This window comes from Arachis stenosperma, chromosome 4 (genome assembly GCF_014773155.1).
Source record: "Arachis stenosperma cultivar V10309 chromosome 4, arast.V10309.gnm1.PFL2, whole genome shotgun sequence".
NCBI lineage: Eukaryota > Viridiplantae > Streptophyta > Magnoliopsida > Fabales > Fabaceae > Arachis > Arachis stenosperma.
The window spans coordinates 134,058,505-134,076,755 of NC_080380.1; the positions used below are offsets into that span (position 1 = coordinate 134,058,505).

Below are 18,251 nucleotides of genomic sequence, written 5' to 3' on the forward strand. Positions count from 1 at the left end.
AAAGTATGATTCTCATGCAAGGATTTCATTTCTTCTTGCATGGCCTTCAACCAATCTTCTTTATGCTCATCAGATATAGCTTCCTGGTAGCTCTCTGGCTCCTCAGTCTCAGTGTTTATCACATACTTATGAGGGGAGTATTTCTGAGAAGGATGACACTCTCTAGTAGATCTTCTCAATTCAGGCTCAACTGGTGGTTCAGGTAAAACTTCAACATCTGGTAGAACTTCTGCATCTGGCACCTCAGGTTGAGGTGTAGGTTCATCATGCAAATCATCACCAACATTATCAACTTGTATATCTCTCCCATCAACAGAAGGTCTAGTGGAAGGACCAGGTTCATCATCAACAGAACGTCTAACAGTTACTGTTGGCTTATCTGTCTTCTCAAGATCTTCAATAGTTTGGTCTTCAAGAAAAATCACATCTCGGCTTCTAATTATCTTCTTGCTCACCGGATCCCATAATCTGTAACCAAAGTCTTCGTGACCATAATCCATGAAGATACACTGCTTTGACTTCCCATCAAGTTTAGACCTTTCATCTCTTGGAATGTGAACAAAAGCTCTGCAGCCGAACACTCGCAAGTGACTATAGGAGACATCTTTCCCTCTCCAAACTTTCTCTGAAACATCACCATTTAGTGGAACAGAAGGAGAAAGGTTGATCAAATCTACTGCACTCCTCATCGCTTCACCCCAAAAGGATTTAGGCAACTTTGCATGAGAGAGCATATACCTGACTCTATCATTGATAGTGCGATTCATTCTCTCTGCAACTCCATTATGTTGAGGAGTCTTAGGAACCGTCTTCTCAAGATTGATCCCATGTCCTTTACAATACTTTTCAAATGGACCCCTGTATTCACCACCATTATCTGTTCGAACACATTTCAATTTCCTTCCTGTTTCTCTTTCAACACTTGCATGAAAGTGTTTGAAGATACGGAGCACCTGGTCTTTAGATTTCAAAACAAAAGCCCACACTTTTCGAGAATAATCATCAATAAAAATAACAAAATATGATGCACCACCTAGTGTCTTAGCATCCATAGTGCAAACATCAGTGTGAATTAAATCTAGAACATGTGATCTCCTATGAGGTCTAAAATTATGAAATGATACTCTAGCATGCTTTCCAACAAAACAATGAGTGCAAGTATTTAAAGTTGTACCTTTCACTGGAAGTGAGTGCTTCTTGGCCAAGTCGCTTAGTCCTTTCTTGCTCAAGTGACCAAGACGTATATGCCACAAATCAGAAGAGGAATCATCAACTACATTCACATCTTCTTTGCACAACTTTGCTTGCAACCGGTAGAGAGTAGTGAGACTATTGTCTTCTCTAGCAACAATGAGAGCTCCTTTGGTAACCTTGCATTTTCCACTACCAAAGGAAGTGTAATACCTCTCTTGATCTAATGTCTTCACTGAAATGAGATTGAACCGCATATCTGGCACATGCCTAGCATTCTTCAAATGTAACTTGCATCCCATGTTGGTTTTAAGCCACATATCACCCATACCAATGATATCACACACTCCTTTATCTCCCAATTTGATCTTGCCAAAATTTTCAGCAGTATAGGAAGTGAAAAATTCACGCCTCGGAGTGACATGACATGAGGCACCAGAGTCCATAATCCAAGTGGAATCATCACAGACAAGATTCACATAATTTTCATCATATGTGATAAGAACATCTTCATAAACAATAGCAGCAGTTTCTTTATCACTATCTTTACCTTTGTCTTCGTTTCTTCCCCTTGATTGTTCTCTTTTCGAGAACCTACAATACCTCTTGATATGCCCCGACTTGCCACAATGGTGACAAATGAACTCTTTTCTTGGCTTGTACTTTTCTCTTGACTTGCTTCGACTCTCTGACCTGTCAGAACTATGAGGTTTTCGACTTTGACTTCTCCCCTGTAACTCTGAAACAAGTGCTTCTGACTGGGAGGAGGCATTAGTCAAACCTCACTCTCTTCTTCTGGCTTCTTCATTCAACATGCTCTCTTTAACCATTGCTAACGTCAACTTTCCTTTTGGAGCTGAGTTAGTCAGTGTCACAGCCAGAACTTCCCAACTATCAGGCAAAGAGCTCAACAACAACAAGGCTTGCAACTCATCATTCAAAGTGATTTCATTATTTGTCAGTTGGTTCACCGTCTCCTGAAAAATGCTCAAGTACTCCGGCATTGATTTACCTTCAACATACTTCATATTGACAAGCTTCCTAATCAAGAATGCTTTGTTTTGCACATTTTTTCTCTCATATAACTCCTTCAATTTCTTCCACATCTTCTCAGCATTCGTTTCGGTGTCAACATGTGGATACACACTAAGATCAAGCCATTGCCTAATCAAAACAACTGCTTTCCGATTCAGTTTCTTCCATTCAGCATCGGATTTAGTACCTTTGGATTTATCCCCTTCCACAGGATCATACAAGTTCTTGCTATACAGCATATCTTCCATGAGGGTCTTCCAAATTGAATAATTTTGGGAATTCAATTTGACCATATTCAGTTCATGAGTATTTTTCTCCATTTAATCAGCACAAAAATAAACAACTAAAGCTCTGAATACCACTTTGTTAGGAAAATTCAACACAGGTTTAAAAACAAGAACCTGTCTAACAGCGGAAGTACCAAAAATAATTTTTCCACAACCTGTGCAATTAAATGGGCAACACCAAAGATACTCCAAGCAGCAAATATAATGGCAGAAATTAAATAACCAGACACTAGAATTTTAACGTGGGAAAACCCCCAAAAGAGGGACAAAAAACCCACAGGACCTAGTCCAGAAAAATCTTCCACTATCAGAATAATGGATACACAAACAGTCTTCCTAGTGACACTAGGGCATCTCAACAATCAACAAAATACATCACCAAAACTGGTGGAATCAACATAAACCCTCCACAAATGTGGGTATCTCAAATCAGGCGAAAGAGAAGGCAATACAACAAATAAGTTATATCATAATGTTCATCTTTACACCAGAAACAACATACTAAAATTTCATAAGAAATTGAGCAAGTTTACCAAGTCAATGTGATCAAGATAGCCATGCTCTTTTTCCCCAAATTTTTTCTTCTCCCTCGACGCCGTTTTTCCTTTTCATTCAAAATAAAGCTTCGTACTTCCTGTCTCTCTCTCTTGTGGCTTATAGCCCTTCTTTCTTTTCGTTTTTTTAAATATGTGGGCCCCACTTAGTTGGGGACCCACCAACACCTCCGCTCCTCCATCACCATTGATTCAGCAACCAAACAATTTCATGCACAAGTAGGAAACAGATAGTGCAAATAGCAAATATAACAGTTAGCATGATATATATTCAGTTAGGCAATTTCAAGTAATGCACAACAGACAAAACAAACAAAATACACATGATGTATGCTTGTCCTATGGCTGATGAGGCTCATCTGTCGGTTATCCAGCCAACCCGACAAGTCTGAAAACCTTAGACTTAGACTGTCCCTTGTCACGTATCCCCATGAGTTTATGCATAGATTTCTCATTCATTCATCATTTATACAATCATTGATTCATTTATATCTCACTCAATATGGGACATTTATTGCCGGGAATTTATACGTGCTCGGTCACCCTTACGACGTAGGGTCAACAGAGTATCGAGTATCGACTTGGAACACGTGGTGGCAAGCCACGGTACTTTACCCAAAAAAACTCGTATCTCAGATCAAATGAGTATATAATACCACAATAATATTCATAACCATTATAAACTTTGCAAAAGCATATCATAATTTCCATAATATCATACATACTCCAATAACACCCATTTTCATATTTGATTAATCAATTTCCTATTTTACTTCACCGCCAAGTTATCCCAATTTTCTATCTCCATCCTAATATTAGATCTCATACTGTGATTTGAAACTAAAAGGATGAAAATAGAAGTTTAGAAGTTTAAAATTCGATTTAAAAAAAATCAAAATCTGGTTTTGCAAAAGACAGGGCCACGCGTACGCGTGGGAGTATAAAAAGACAGCTCGCGTAGGCATTCTCTTACCATGCATACGCGTGGTCATGTATGCTGGTTCATTACGCGTCCGCATGGGGCTTCTTGCGCACACACAGTTTAAAATTCCATCCCACGTGTATGCGTGGAAGTACATTTTTCCAAAAAAAAAAACACCAGACCACCCAGAAAGCTGCATAAACCTATTGTATTCACCTGCATAATACATATTTTACACCAAAACTTCTGACGTGCATAACTTAATCATTTTAAATTATTTTTCTTCCGTTCTTTAAACGGCGTAAACTTTACGAACCTAATTTTCATTTAAAACAAGTTGGAAACAAATTAAGGATTCGGAAGTTAAGTTATGCCTCGTCGAAGTTCGGCCAAAAAACTAACATTTTGCAAACTTTTAAAACCTCATTTTCAACCATGACAAATCCTATGCCAATAATCACCAAACCTGCACTTTCCAACACTTCTTCATTAACACAACAACCACCATAACAATTATGCCTCATACCAACAATAATGCTCATACATTTCCTCACAATCCACCATTCAAACTATAAGTCACAACTTTTAAATTTATTTGCTTATATCCTCAACTCATTAACAACAATTCATCAATCATCATCAACCAACCAACAAGCAACAAACCACAATAATTCATCAAATCACCAATTACCCAATAAGCACCAAATCAAACATGTCCATCATTAAGATACTAAACATTAAATACACACCTGTATTCCAACTAATTCTATGGTCATCTAGCCTAAGTTTTCACAGAACATTATATATTAAATGCGTGAAACATAAACCATACCTTGGCCAATTTTCACGTTTGGTCCAAGGTAACCACTTAAGCCATACACACAGCCCCCACAACTAAAAAAAAAAACCACCAAGACCTTAGTACCAATCCTCCACCAAGTCTCCAAATTCCCACAATTCAATTTCAATACATACATATACCTAGTTCACACATATTATACATATTTACTCCAAAATTCAGAATTCACATAATAAAATCTAGAGTTGGCTAAGTTTAGTGATCCTTACCGCACCCACAAATAAAACAACTCAAGCCCGATAAGCTCTGCAAGCTAAATCGATCCTAGAATACCAAATTCGACAAAATCTCATTACAAGGGCTCAATTTCGAAAATCAAAAGGGGTAGAGAATCTGAAGTGGGATTGTGACTTACCCGTGAAATTGATCCGATAGAAACGCAGAGTTCGACGCGCTGGACGCGTGGTCGCAAACGGTGCGGCGATTGGAGCTCGAACGAAAAAGTTATGGTGGTTTAAAGTGATGGTGAGGGTTAGGAAGCTCTCCTCTCCCCAAGGCTGTTCAGCGTGTTTTGTTGCTGAAGGGGGAAGGAGATGGCTTCTGTCCATTTAAGTGATTGGGTCCGGTTGGATCTATAGGTTCGGTTTAGATTCGGTTTAATCGGTTTGGCCTATTCTGCCCAATCTTGGATCAAATTTTTTAAAATTAGTATCGAAATTGTCGTTTTGAAGAGATCTACTCTATTTTAATATTAGATTTATATTTCTAATTTTTTTAATTAAAAATTAATTTATTGACTAATTATTATTAATTTTAGCAGGGTTTAAAATAAAACTTAGGAATATTTTTAAAATTTTTGACAAATTTCAGAAATAAAAAAAAATATACTTTACTCTAAATTGTATAATAATTATAATAAAAACTAATTCAGCAATCTATATTTTATATATAATGAAGTATTTGCTTTAGCAAATGTTTGAATTATAAACTAAGCATTTTGAACTTCAAAACCATATCATTCTCAATCTGTCCTTCCAAAAAATTACCACAAAGAGAAAGTGTGTCAAGATTTTGGGATGTGGAGTGACAGAGCAAGAGATTCTAAGAAGAAATGGGAAGCCAAACAATATTTCTTGGGCATTTGGCCTAGGATTGGAGAGGTTAGCGATGGTTTTATTTGACATACCAGATATTCGTCTCTTTTGATCAAATGATGAGCGATTTACCTCCAGGGTATTTTTTGGATTTGTTAAAAAGACATTTATGATTTTCTAATCTTGAGAATCACGTTATTGTGCTATAAGTGTCATTCTTTTAGGATCTCTAACATGTTACTCTTGTCATTTTCTTTGGTGATATATTTTAAACACAGTTCTCAGAGGGCTAGTTGGGAGTCAAATTTAAGCCATTTTCAAAGGTAACTTTACACTGTATCTGTGTGCCCTTAGGTGTTGACATTTATTGTTAATCAGCCGTGTATATTCATCACTGAGAATATTGTTTTCCTGAGATATGTTATCACATTTGAAATGTGTTTGAGAAAGTTCCATGTTATCAAAGTTAAGAAGCCCACATAATTTGTTATGGAAAACTATATTGATGTCTTCTTTTGTTGTTCAGATAGGAAGTGTGGTGAGAATTTTGATGATCTAAAATCTAAATGATGAGGTATCTAGGTCCGTGGTTTTGATGCTTCGCTGTGTCAAGGTTCAAGGGCCTTTGTGATCTAGTTCCTGTTTTTATCTGTTTGTTTAGTTCCATTCTTGTCCAAAGATACTTAGCTTGTTCTATTTGTAAATCTCAAATTAGAGGGTCTTCAAGTGAATAGTCTTACTGGCATTCTTCTTTTGCCGGGAACTTAGTGGGGTTATGTGCTGTTTATGGTTGGCTGTCCAGTTTTCGATTATAAGAAATTAGCAAAATTCTAACTCTTTTTCTCTCTTTTTTTCTTCTATAGTATCCACCTTGTTACAAGAACATCAGTTTCTGGATCAATGAATCATTTACTGAAAACAATCTGTGTGAACTTGTTAGAGGAATTGCTGGGAATCTTATAGAAGAGGTAATTCTTTGAAAGTTCTAGTGAACCTTTTCTCTTGCATTTAAATGTATGTGGATTATCAATGTTGCTGTTTCCTGAATGTCCAATGGATTGAAAATGTATCTGGGCTGATCTGATCTGGGATTGAAAATTGGGGTTAATGATATAATTATGAAGAGATCAGGTGCAAAGCAAATTAAATGTTGTGTTAAGATGAGCTCTGATGTCCTTATAATTATGAAGAGTTGCTGTTTGCTCTCAATTTTGTTCATGTATAGATCCTTTTCCTCCTCCGAGTATGTGATTCATGCTATAGACAGATATATGTATTATTCCATTTTCGCATATGCGATAAACAGTATTTTGTATCCTCATTTTCCTTGACATGATGTTTCCCCACGCAAGAGATTAATTGTAATTTCTGTCTATTTTTAAACTAAAAAAAAGTAAAATAGTAAGAGCAGACTTGCATATATTCCTCATATCATTGCTCTATAAATGACTCATCTCTTAAATTTTAAACAATGAGGTTAACATAAAAACTCTTGTATTATTCAAACCTTTTAATGGCTTACACATATTACAAGAGCATATAGGAATTTCTGACTACATAACAGACTCCTACAGGACTTAAAAGGGGTAAGAAAAGCAAAGTAATTTCTTATTTTTTAACCATGCAAGAATATCTAAACCGAAAGCATTTCCAAGTGCCAGTCCAGCAACAACTCCTCCTCCGTATCCAATCAGAATTATTTTCCAATCGAATTCAATGATAGATCCTGAGTCATGATCATTATCAAGTACAGTTGGGGGAGACCAACTACCATCTCCACATTTCTTCTTCAACTGTATCCCACACAGGCCTTGGTTTCCCACGAAGGAGTTTCCTTCAAACGTGGAAAATTGCTTGTTTTCTGGTATAGGACCTGAAAGTTTGTTAAAGGACACATTGAAAAACTCCAAAAAGGTGAGTTCTGCTAATTCTTGGGGAATTTTTCCTGACAGGCCATTGAGGGAAAGGTCAAGTGCTTCAAGGTTTGAGAGCTTTCCAAAGGAAGACGGAATGTCACCAATAAACAAGTTATTGGACATGTTGAGCAAAACAAGACTCTTGAGATCTCCCAAAACAGATGGTATCTCTCCAGAAATTCTGTTACTTGAGATATCAATGCCTACCATGCAGTAAAATGTTTTCTGAATTTGCTCATAATCTGTGACAACCCCTTTGTTAGACATTGTGAATGAATAGGAAACATGAGTAAACCAATTTTTCCCCCCAAAAAAGACAATCGAATCCTCATATTGTAATTGGCTTATGTTGGAAGTTGTCATGGACTTCAAATTCATGATCATCTGTGGAGTCAAATTTCCAGAGAACTTATTGTGGGAAAGATCAAGAATGTGAAGCTTTGGAAATGTGCATATATTTGGGCAATTTATGATTCCATGAAATTCATTAAAACGTAAGCCGATAACTTTGAGCTCAGGAAGTGATCCCAACCAGTAGGGAAATGAGTCGTTGATCGCGTTATAGCTCACGTCAAGAAACTCAAGCATTCTACAATTGACCAATTCTCTTGGCAGCTGGCCTTGCAAATTGTTGTCAGTGACATCAATCATCTTAAGGGCACTTCCCATGACATATGTTTGAGGAAGGTGGCCAAACAATTTGTTTCCTTGTAGCATCATGATTTGAAGAGATTGGCTAGAGCTTCCCAAACATGATGGAATGGTGCCATTTAAGTTATTATAGGCCAGATCAAGAAGCACAAGGGATTTTAGATTGCAGATCAATGGAGATATTTCCCCTGTCAATGAACTCCCGGGAATGGACAAACTTTGAAGAGATTTTTTCTCCCAAATCCAGTTAGGTACCACTGACTTGAAATCATTGTTTGATAAGCCTAGAGATGCCAATTGATCCAAGTCTTGCAAAAAGGATGGGAACTCAACCAAATTGCATGAATCCAATTCTACAACTTCTAATGGAGGAAGGGTTCCATTGGAAGAACCTTTCCCCGGGAGCAAAGAGAGTTTGTTGTCGGATAAAGAAAGATAACTAAGCATTTTGAGCTTCAAAAACATATCATTCTCAATCTCTCCTTCCAAAGAATTATCACTAAGAGAAAGTGTGTGAAGATTCTCTAGTGAAAATAGAGAGTGAGGAATTTCACCATGAAGGTGATTTCCTTGAAGACCCAACCACTGTAAGCCAGTTAGGTTCATTATCCAAGTTGGAATTCCACCAGTTAAATTGCATTGCTCCAAGCCTAACACCTCAAGTGGGGGAAGGGTAGCATTGAATGATCCTTTTTCGTTGAGCAAAGATAATTTGTTGTAAGACAAATCAAGGAAAGAAAGCCTTCTCATCTTCAAAAACAATCCAAGCTCTAGTTTCCCTTGCAACGAGTTGAAGCGTAGAGAAAGAGATGTAAGATTGTCCATTCTAAGAAGAGAGTGTGGGATTTCACCATGAAATGTATTGCTGTTAAGATTCAAGTTATCCAGAGATGTTAGGTTCATTATCCAAGATGGTATCTCACCAATTAAGTTGCATCCTTCTAAGGATAAGAAAGATAGGCGGGTGAAATTCAAAAAAAATAATGGGAAGGTGCCAATGGTTAACCCGCTGGATTTAAGATTTAGATGCACCAGTTGATTGAGGTTGCCAAACGAAGAAGGAATAGATCCTTGGAAATTGCATTGTGCAATGGTCAACCAATTTAAAGAAGTAAGATTACCTGTTGCAAATTAAACTAAATTTATCAATTACCAATAACCAATTTAAATAATTTAAGTTGAATTACAATTACTAAAAGCATCATCATTACAAACTAAGGTTAGTTATTCAAATTGATGATATTGATGTAGAAGTTCTTGAAGAATCTATTAATCTTATAGATAAATGTAAATGGTTAAATTATGGATTAAACTTGTTTCTTTTGACAAGTCAAAGAGAAAATCAAGTTAAAAACTTATAGCCTACCAAAACCATCTATCAAAATTATCTCTTTATTTTTTACTTAATGATTAAAAAAATATTTTAGTTAACACGTGTCTTAAATATACCAAGAAAAGATTTTAAATTTTTTTAATAAATACAAAATAAATACATTGAAAACTTCAATTTTTTGTATTTTTATTAAAAAAAATATTAAGATATGTCTTTTAGAATTAGGACACAAAATAGAAAAATGCTTTTAAAAAATTAGCAAATGCAACACTATGTGTATGTTTGGGTGCCATTATTTTGTTAAAAATATATTTTTTCAATGAAAAAAGATCTTTTTTTATTTTTTAACGTGTTTGGCAAATTTCTAGTAGTAAAAGTAAAAGCACTAGTAAAATAAAAAAAAAAAAGATCTTTTTTGAGAAGCTGTAATTTACATCTTTTTTTAAAAGATCTTTTTTCCTTAAAAAAAAAGATGTTTTTCATGTAATAAATAAATAAAAAAAATACTTTTATATTGTTATACCCAAACATAATTGATAGATAAAAAGACATTTTTACATCAGATATCCAAACATAAAATTACTTTTACTTCTCTATAAGATCTTTTAAAAAAAGATAACTCGAAAAAAGATCTTTTTTTAAAAGCTCACCCAAACAAACCCTATAAATAGAGATTATATTATATATAATGGTATTATTCAAGTGAAATTTATGAGTAATATAAAATTATGATATGAAGATACTTATATTAGAGTAATAGATAGTAGAGATATATACTATTTCGATAGTTCTCTTTTTCTTTCTTATATTATTGTTGAGAGAGAATTATATAGAAGTTATGTTATGTTGTTGTTAAAGTGTTTATGTGAATGAGTGATCCGGGTGAATGAATTGTAGAATTTTTTCTTACATTACCAATGGATGTTGGTATTCTACCACTAAAATTTGTGTCAAAGATAACCAACTGGTTAACGAGTGACCTTGATTGAAAATCAGGAATCAAAGTTGTTAGCCAAAACCAAACTTCTCAAGTTTGGAAGTTAGAATATTCCAACTGGAAATTCACCACACAGATCACAATGGGAAAGATCGAGATTTTGCAGATATGTGAGGTTTGTGAGTACATTAGGCACATATGATTAAATTTTTACACAACCAAGATAAAGTTCTTCAAACCTAAACTTCTTAGAGTGGATATGCTGAGTTGCAACTAAAGAGGATATGACACAGCATTGATATATCTTAGTTGTGAAAAGTTACCTATCTTGGTTGGGAGTTGAGAGTGGTTGAAGTTATTGTCAGAAAGATCAAGGCTTTGAAGGTGTACAAGAGAAAACAGACTGCTGTTAGCATCTATTGATCCATAGAGCTGGCTGCTACTGAGATCAACGCCAATCACATGACTGGTGACCTCGTCGCATTCGATGCCATCCCAAGAGCAGCAATCTATGCTTGGCATCCAAGAAACAGTTTTGGGATAGCTGACCTGATTGTAAGAAGCAGATTTAGTAATCACAAAACTTTCCTTAAACTGCAACAAGGCATTGCTTTCAGTTCCGTGACATTGGTGAGCCTTTATGATAGTGGACGATGAGAAGAGCAGTGAAAAAAGAAAAAGAAAAAGTGTTGGAAAAACAAGAGACCATAAATATCCCATGGCTTAATAGGTTTAGTGCAATGCAAATATTGAGATGACAAGTTTGGCTGGCACACACCAATTGGCTTTTATAGAGAAACAACACTCGCCCGAATGGTAAAGATTAACTTGATTTACTGCTAGTTGACTCATTTTAATCCAATTTGAATGAATGCGATTTCCATCATGCATTTAACATCAGTCAAAACCCAGTATAAGGGAGCTAAGTCTCTCTTACATACGTCGCAGTCAACAATAAATGGATTCAAAGGTGTTTCTAAATTTCTCTTATATACTTAATAGCTCTGACATTGTCTTCTCTTCTACGTTCACCATTATTATGGCTTGGTTCGTAGTACCAATAGTTAATACTTAATTACTTTGACGTTGTCTTCTCTTCTACGTTCACCATTATGGCTTGGTTGGAGTACTAATGGTTAATAGTTACTATGACATTGTCTTCTCTTCTACGTTCTCTGTTATGGCTTGGTTCGTAGTACTAATCTATTATCTATTTATAAACCCGGTGGACGCACTCCATGATCCTCATTAAATTCTTCCAAAAAAAAAAATTACGCATTTTGAAAGCTTCTTCTAAGTAATAGTCCTGCATGATATTGGCAAATTGAAGCCTCAAACTTGACCTTGAAATAACAAGAGAAATCATGAGAATTCCAATACTCAAATCAATCTAAACTAACACTAAAAATCTAAGGTTAAAAAAAAAAACAAACAAAAAAATTAAGTTAGGATAATATCCAAACAGGAGAACAAAAAAATTTCACATCTGTTAACAATCTTTTGAAAGTCCCGTCTTCCAAATTGAAGATGCCAACGTCATGATGCGAAGCAAAGTATGATGAGTGAACCAAACGCATGTTATCTGTATAGTAGATTTGATTTCCTTTGCAATTTAATAAATTGCTCGACAACATCTGAACAGAAGAATTGAGTCCAATTACTAGTATATAATTTCCCAAATCATATATTCTTGACCATGCTTTTTCATTTTTCTTCAATTCATAGACACAGAATTTGACGGTCTCCACAAAATACTTTTTATTCCCCAGGTAACGATGTCTTATATGTCTTATCAACATCAATAAACTTCCATTATCACATCCAATTAGATAGTAACACTTGAAGCTTCCGAAGACAATATCCGATGGAGGTGGTGTGGCTTCATAAATTCTTCCCACTGGTCCTGATTTATTTTTGGTATCAAATTCGTATAGTTGGCCTTCGTAATCTACTGCATATATTTTCTCTTGAAAAAATATGACATCGCAAATGTCGGTGTATCTTGTTGAAAATCTATGCCATCTCTTGTCATTAGGCTTGTAAAAGGCCAAACTACAAAGACCTCCATATATGACCACAGCTATAAAATCATTGTTATTATCGTTGGTAGGAGTTGAATTTATAACAGCCTTCCAAATTTGGGTCTTATGCATAAGAATGGTATTTCGAGTGATAATTTGACCTCCAAAATAAATAGTACATTCATCCCCATTAATATCAATTACATTGGGGAGAGTTGAAATAGGAGGAAGTTCGAAGTGAACCTTTGTAAAAGGATTTAACATTCTTATCGTACCTTCATATACCATTACGATTATCAACCATCCATGACAAGAACCGCATATGTTATTGTCTTGCAGCTCTGGTAGAATAAGATGATAAATCCCCTCCTCTTCAAGACCACCTGTGTTAGGAATTTCTTCGTCAATGGTAGGTAATTGCATGATATGGTAAATGTCCTCCTCTTCACGAGAATGAAATTCTTCACAAGATTCTTTAGCAGCAGCAGCACCACCACCAATAGGTAGTAGCAGCCACGGAACTTTGTTGCCATTAGGGATCTTTGGAAGTTTCAAGTTCCATTGCTTACAGACCAATCGTAGTTGAAGGTAGTCATTGTCATATGAATGAAACCGATTTGTAATTTTGTTTAACAAATCTTGATGAATACTTGACCATCGATCTACCTCACCCATTGCAAATTTCAGATGAAATCCAAAGTAATGTATAGAAGAATTGAAGAATGGAGAAGACTACTAAAAAGACATGGTTATTATATTTAAAGATAAGATTTAGCAAGTTTGAAATTAACCATCGTTAGTTCGTTATTATATTTTTCAAAATTCAAACTGTCTTTTTTTTTTCTTTAAGAATACGAGGATATCATACAAAAAAAATTAGAATATTATATTTTTTCAATCTTAATTAGTTATTATATTTTTTCAAAATTCGAATATTATACCAGGAATCTTTACATTGCATTATTTCCAACGTGATATATAGCGTGAAAGTACATTGGATAAATATAGCGTATGAAAAAAAAGTATAGAAAAAGAGGAGAGATTTAAACGTTTATCCTAAAATAAAAAATATCGTGTCTTGATTTAAAAATAATTTCAAAAGTTTGTTCTATTTTTTGAAAATGTTTTCGTTAAAAATATTTTTAAAATGTTTAATCAATTATATTTAATTTTCATACCTTATTTTCATTTTTGACAAAAGATTATGGCTTATTATTAATACAAATGTAAATTAAATTAATTTTGTTTCTTTGAAGAATTGTGATTTGACATGGATGATAGTGATTAAGAAGAAGAAACACAAATATTAAGCATATGTTGTATGTGGATTGTTACTTTTATTTAATTTTGTATGCACAATAGTAGTTTGATATAAGGTTTTGTGTAAATTCGTTAGCTGTGTTTTTAGCTATTTATTTAAAAAAAAAAAAGAAATGTACTTTGTTTTGTCTTTTTTTTTCCATATGATTTCATATGTCTAGCTCTGCTGATTTTAGAGAAAGTCAAGGTTTTGTCTTTAATTTTACCTATTCTTTTTAAAATATAAATTATGAAATTTATTCATTTATCCATTTATTATGGGTTTTCTTATCCTTTACCGTGCACAGAATGTATGAAATCATTTTAAATTTGGATGAATGAAAAAATAATGACTTTGTAAATTTTGATTCTAATTGGTGTAATATTCTTTGTTCATTAAATTTGATGGTGAATTATCATCTGATTGGTCAAAGTCCCTCACTTTTTTGTGTTTAACTCTTTGGAAACATCTTATTTTTTGGGAATTTTATTACTACGCCTTATTTATTTTGAGTTTTTGTCTATTTTCTTCTTTATTATCAAATGTAAACTCTCATGTTGACTAGCTAGGTTGTATTAGTTTATAGTTTTAAAGATGTACAGTTGATTTTCTAAAAATATTCTTTACGGTAAGACAATTTTTATCTATTTCCTTTCATATATAAGTTGTGGAATTTAGAGTATATTTGGATTAGCGTTTAAAGTATCAAATGTAGGTTTAATTTTCTTAAAAGCTTCACTTTTTAGTTTGGCAATTGTTTCTTCTTCTGAACATAAAGATAATTCTGCTTTCCAACTCAAGTTTAGTCAAATTATAGCTTTTGCGTTTACATTTTCACGTTAGATTAAAATTTATTTTCTATCTATCAATTTTATCATCCATTATTTATATTATTTATATGATTAATTTTGTTATTTTTTTTATAATATTTTTTCTCTATTACTCTCTTTTGGATATTATTATTTTTTATTGAATTTTTATTATTTTTTGTTTACATAAATTTTTTTACCTGTTATTTTTTTATGGAATAATAATAGTAAAATTATAGCGTATTAAAAAAGAGTACTAAAAATACTAAAAATATCTATATAAAAATATCATAAAAAATTTTTAGATTTATTTTTATCACTATCAAGATAAATATTTAATTTTATTATTTTTAGTATGCTCTTTTATAATTGTAATTCCCGTGTACTATATTTTAATGTAATTTTTTATAATATAAATTATGATATCTTTAAAAAAGACAAATTAAATAAAAAATTAATCATAAATAATAATTAAATAATTAAAATCATAAATATTGAATTCCAAAATAATATTAAGAATAAGATTATTAGAGAATTAGAATAAGAGCATAATGTAAAAGAATACTAAATTAACATTTTGATGTTAATACTTAAAATTTAAAAAATATATATATATATATATATATATATATATATATCTAAAATTTATATTTTTTAATTTTAATTAAAAATATATTTTACTAATTTTGATATGTTATTTCTACTTTAGTAAATAAATATTAATTCTATTATATAATTAATTAATAAAATCTATTCAAATATCTAAATTAAAATGATAGAATAATATAAAAAAAATTATTTAAGTTGATGTTTATTTTAGTAATTTTTTATCTAGAAGTGATTTTGAGTAGTGTAATCCAAATAACATTTATTTTATTAAAATTTATTTTAATATAAAGATTGCCAAATATAAATCACTTTAATATAAACTTACTTTTCATCAAAATTAAGTTTGCAAAATTAATTTTATACAAATTTTTATTTGCAAACTGTACACATTTATTAGTGTATTGATTCATTCATGTTTTCTGTTTAGAGAATATATCCTATTATTTTAAATTTAGATGAATGAAAAAACAATAAAAAATGACTTTGTAAATTTTATTCTAATTGGCAAAATGTTCTTTGTCCATTAAACTTGAAGGTGATTTGATTGGCCATAATCTTTCACTTTTTCCAATTTTTTCTTCTTTTTTTTGGTATTTAATTCTTCGATAATATGTTCTGTTTGGAAATTTTGTTATTGACCATTATTTAGAGTGAACTATCAATCCGGCCCTATCCATTCTTTAGAATGATAATGCGATCCCTCATAAAAAAAATGACCCACTTCGATTCCTGTCCTTTACTTATGTGACTCAACTCAGTCTATGTGGGTATTTTTCCGTCAACTCTGAACGAAAAATACTGACGTGTCAAGTTAAAAAATGAACAGGGACCTAATTGTCTCTAAATTTAAATTGGTTAGGGATTTATTTGTCCCTATTCTTTAAATAATATTTTTTTTTTAATTTTTTATTCATTATATTAATATTTTTTTTAATAAATTATTGAATATATGATATAATAAGTACAAACTAATTAATAAATTATTTAAATTTAAAAATATCATTTATTATGAATAATTCTCAAATATAATTTTTAAATATATATAAATAGTAAATATTAAAATTCGTTTAATACATTAATAATAATAATCCTATGATATACTATTAGTATTATGATCTAAATAATTTTCACAATAAAATAAAAACTAATGAACACATTATTTGATATATAGAAAAATTTTTGAGTAATAACAAATTTAATTTTTTTATCTCTTTAAACTAAATTAATAATTCTATTTGATATCTTGGCACTAAAATACACTATGAATAGGCTACTAATAGTCTAATACTAAATAAAATAAAACATAATATATAATGTGGAGACCATTTATAAACTCAGCAAACTCAAAACATCAATAATATTATTAATCTATGAATAATATTTTGAGTAAAATATATGTAACATTTAATTAAATTTTAATATACATAAAATTTTAGTTGATCCACATTATTCTTATATTGATAAATCTTCATGGATCTGTACTTTATGAGAATATGTATTATTGATAGATTAATAATATTATTGATGCTTTGAGTTTGTTGAATTTATAAATGGTCTTCATAATATATATTATGTTTTATTTTATTTAGTATTAGTAGCCTAATGGTGTATTTTAGTGTAAAGATATCAAATAGAATTATTAATTTAGTTTAAAGAGAGAAAAATTAAAAAAATATTATATATCAAATAATGTGTTTATTATTTTTTATTTTATTGTGAAAATTATCTAGATTATAATACAAATATTATATCATAGGATTATTATTATTAATGTATTAACCAAATTTTAATATTTATTATTTATATATATTTAAAAATTATATTTGAGAATTATTCATAATAAATGATATTTTTAAATTTGAACAATTTATTAATTAGTTTGTACTTATTATACCATATATTCAATAATTTATTAAAAAAAGAATATTAATATAATGAATAAATTTTTTTAAAAAAATATCATTTAAAGAATGGGGATAAATAAACACCTAACCAATTTAAATTTAAAGACAATTAGGCTCCTGTCCATTTTTGAACCAGACACGTCAACATTTTCCGTTCAGAGTTGACAAAAAAACACCCACAGAGACCGCGTTGGGTCACAAAGATAAAGGACAGGGACCAAAGTGGGTCGTTTTTATGGTGAGGGGTCGCGTTGTCATTCTGAGAAATGGACAGGAACATGATTGGTAGTTCACTCCATTATTTACTTTGTGATCTTATCTATTTTTTTTAATTTGGCAAATTTAAGCTCTATATTGAGTCTCATTAATTTAGATATGGATTACTTTGTGGTGTATTGGCTAAAAATGGGTATACTGTGTGTATTACAGACATGTGGACGTGTCAGATGGAGGCACAATACGCAGGGGGCGTGTTGCCTGAACCACGTGGGGGGCGTGGAAGCTACGTGGCTTGATGAGGTTGAGCCAACAAGGTAGCACGCGGGGGGCGTGCTAAGTCAGCACGTGGGGGGCGTGCTGACGTGACGAACATGCATTGGTCCAAGTAGCAACACGTGGGGGGCGTGCTGAGTCAGCACGTGGGGGGCGTTTTGACACGTGTCAAAGCGTGATTGGCTGAGGCAGGCAGCACGTGGGGAGCGTGTTAAATGCACCTCTCTATATAAGGTAGAGCTCGCTAGTATTTTGCATACTGAAGATTAGAGTGTGTTATGAGTGTTCTTTGAGACTATTGTTAGTGTAATGGAGGACACCGCAAACTTGGTGGTGTATCACAACGGTGAGATAATACATAATACTCATGAGGGAGTGAGGTTTGTGTCCCATAATC

General features: G+C 32.4%; 1 pseudogene; it reads right to left on the minus strand.

Moving 5' to 3' along the window:
- Positions 1 to 7,459: 7,459 nt before the first annotated feature.
- The window catches only part of LOC130975584 (receptor-like protein 9DC3), a 54,872-nt pseudogene continuing 44,080 nt past the window's right edge, over positions 7,460 to 18,251 (minus strand).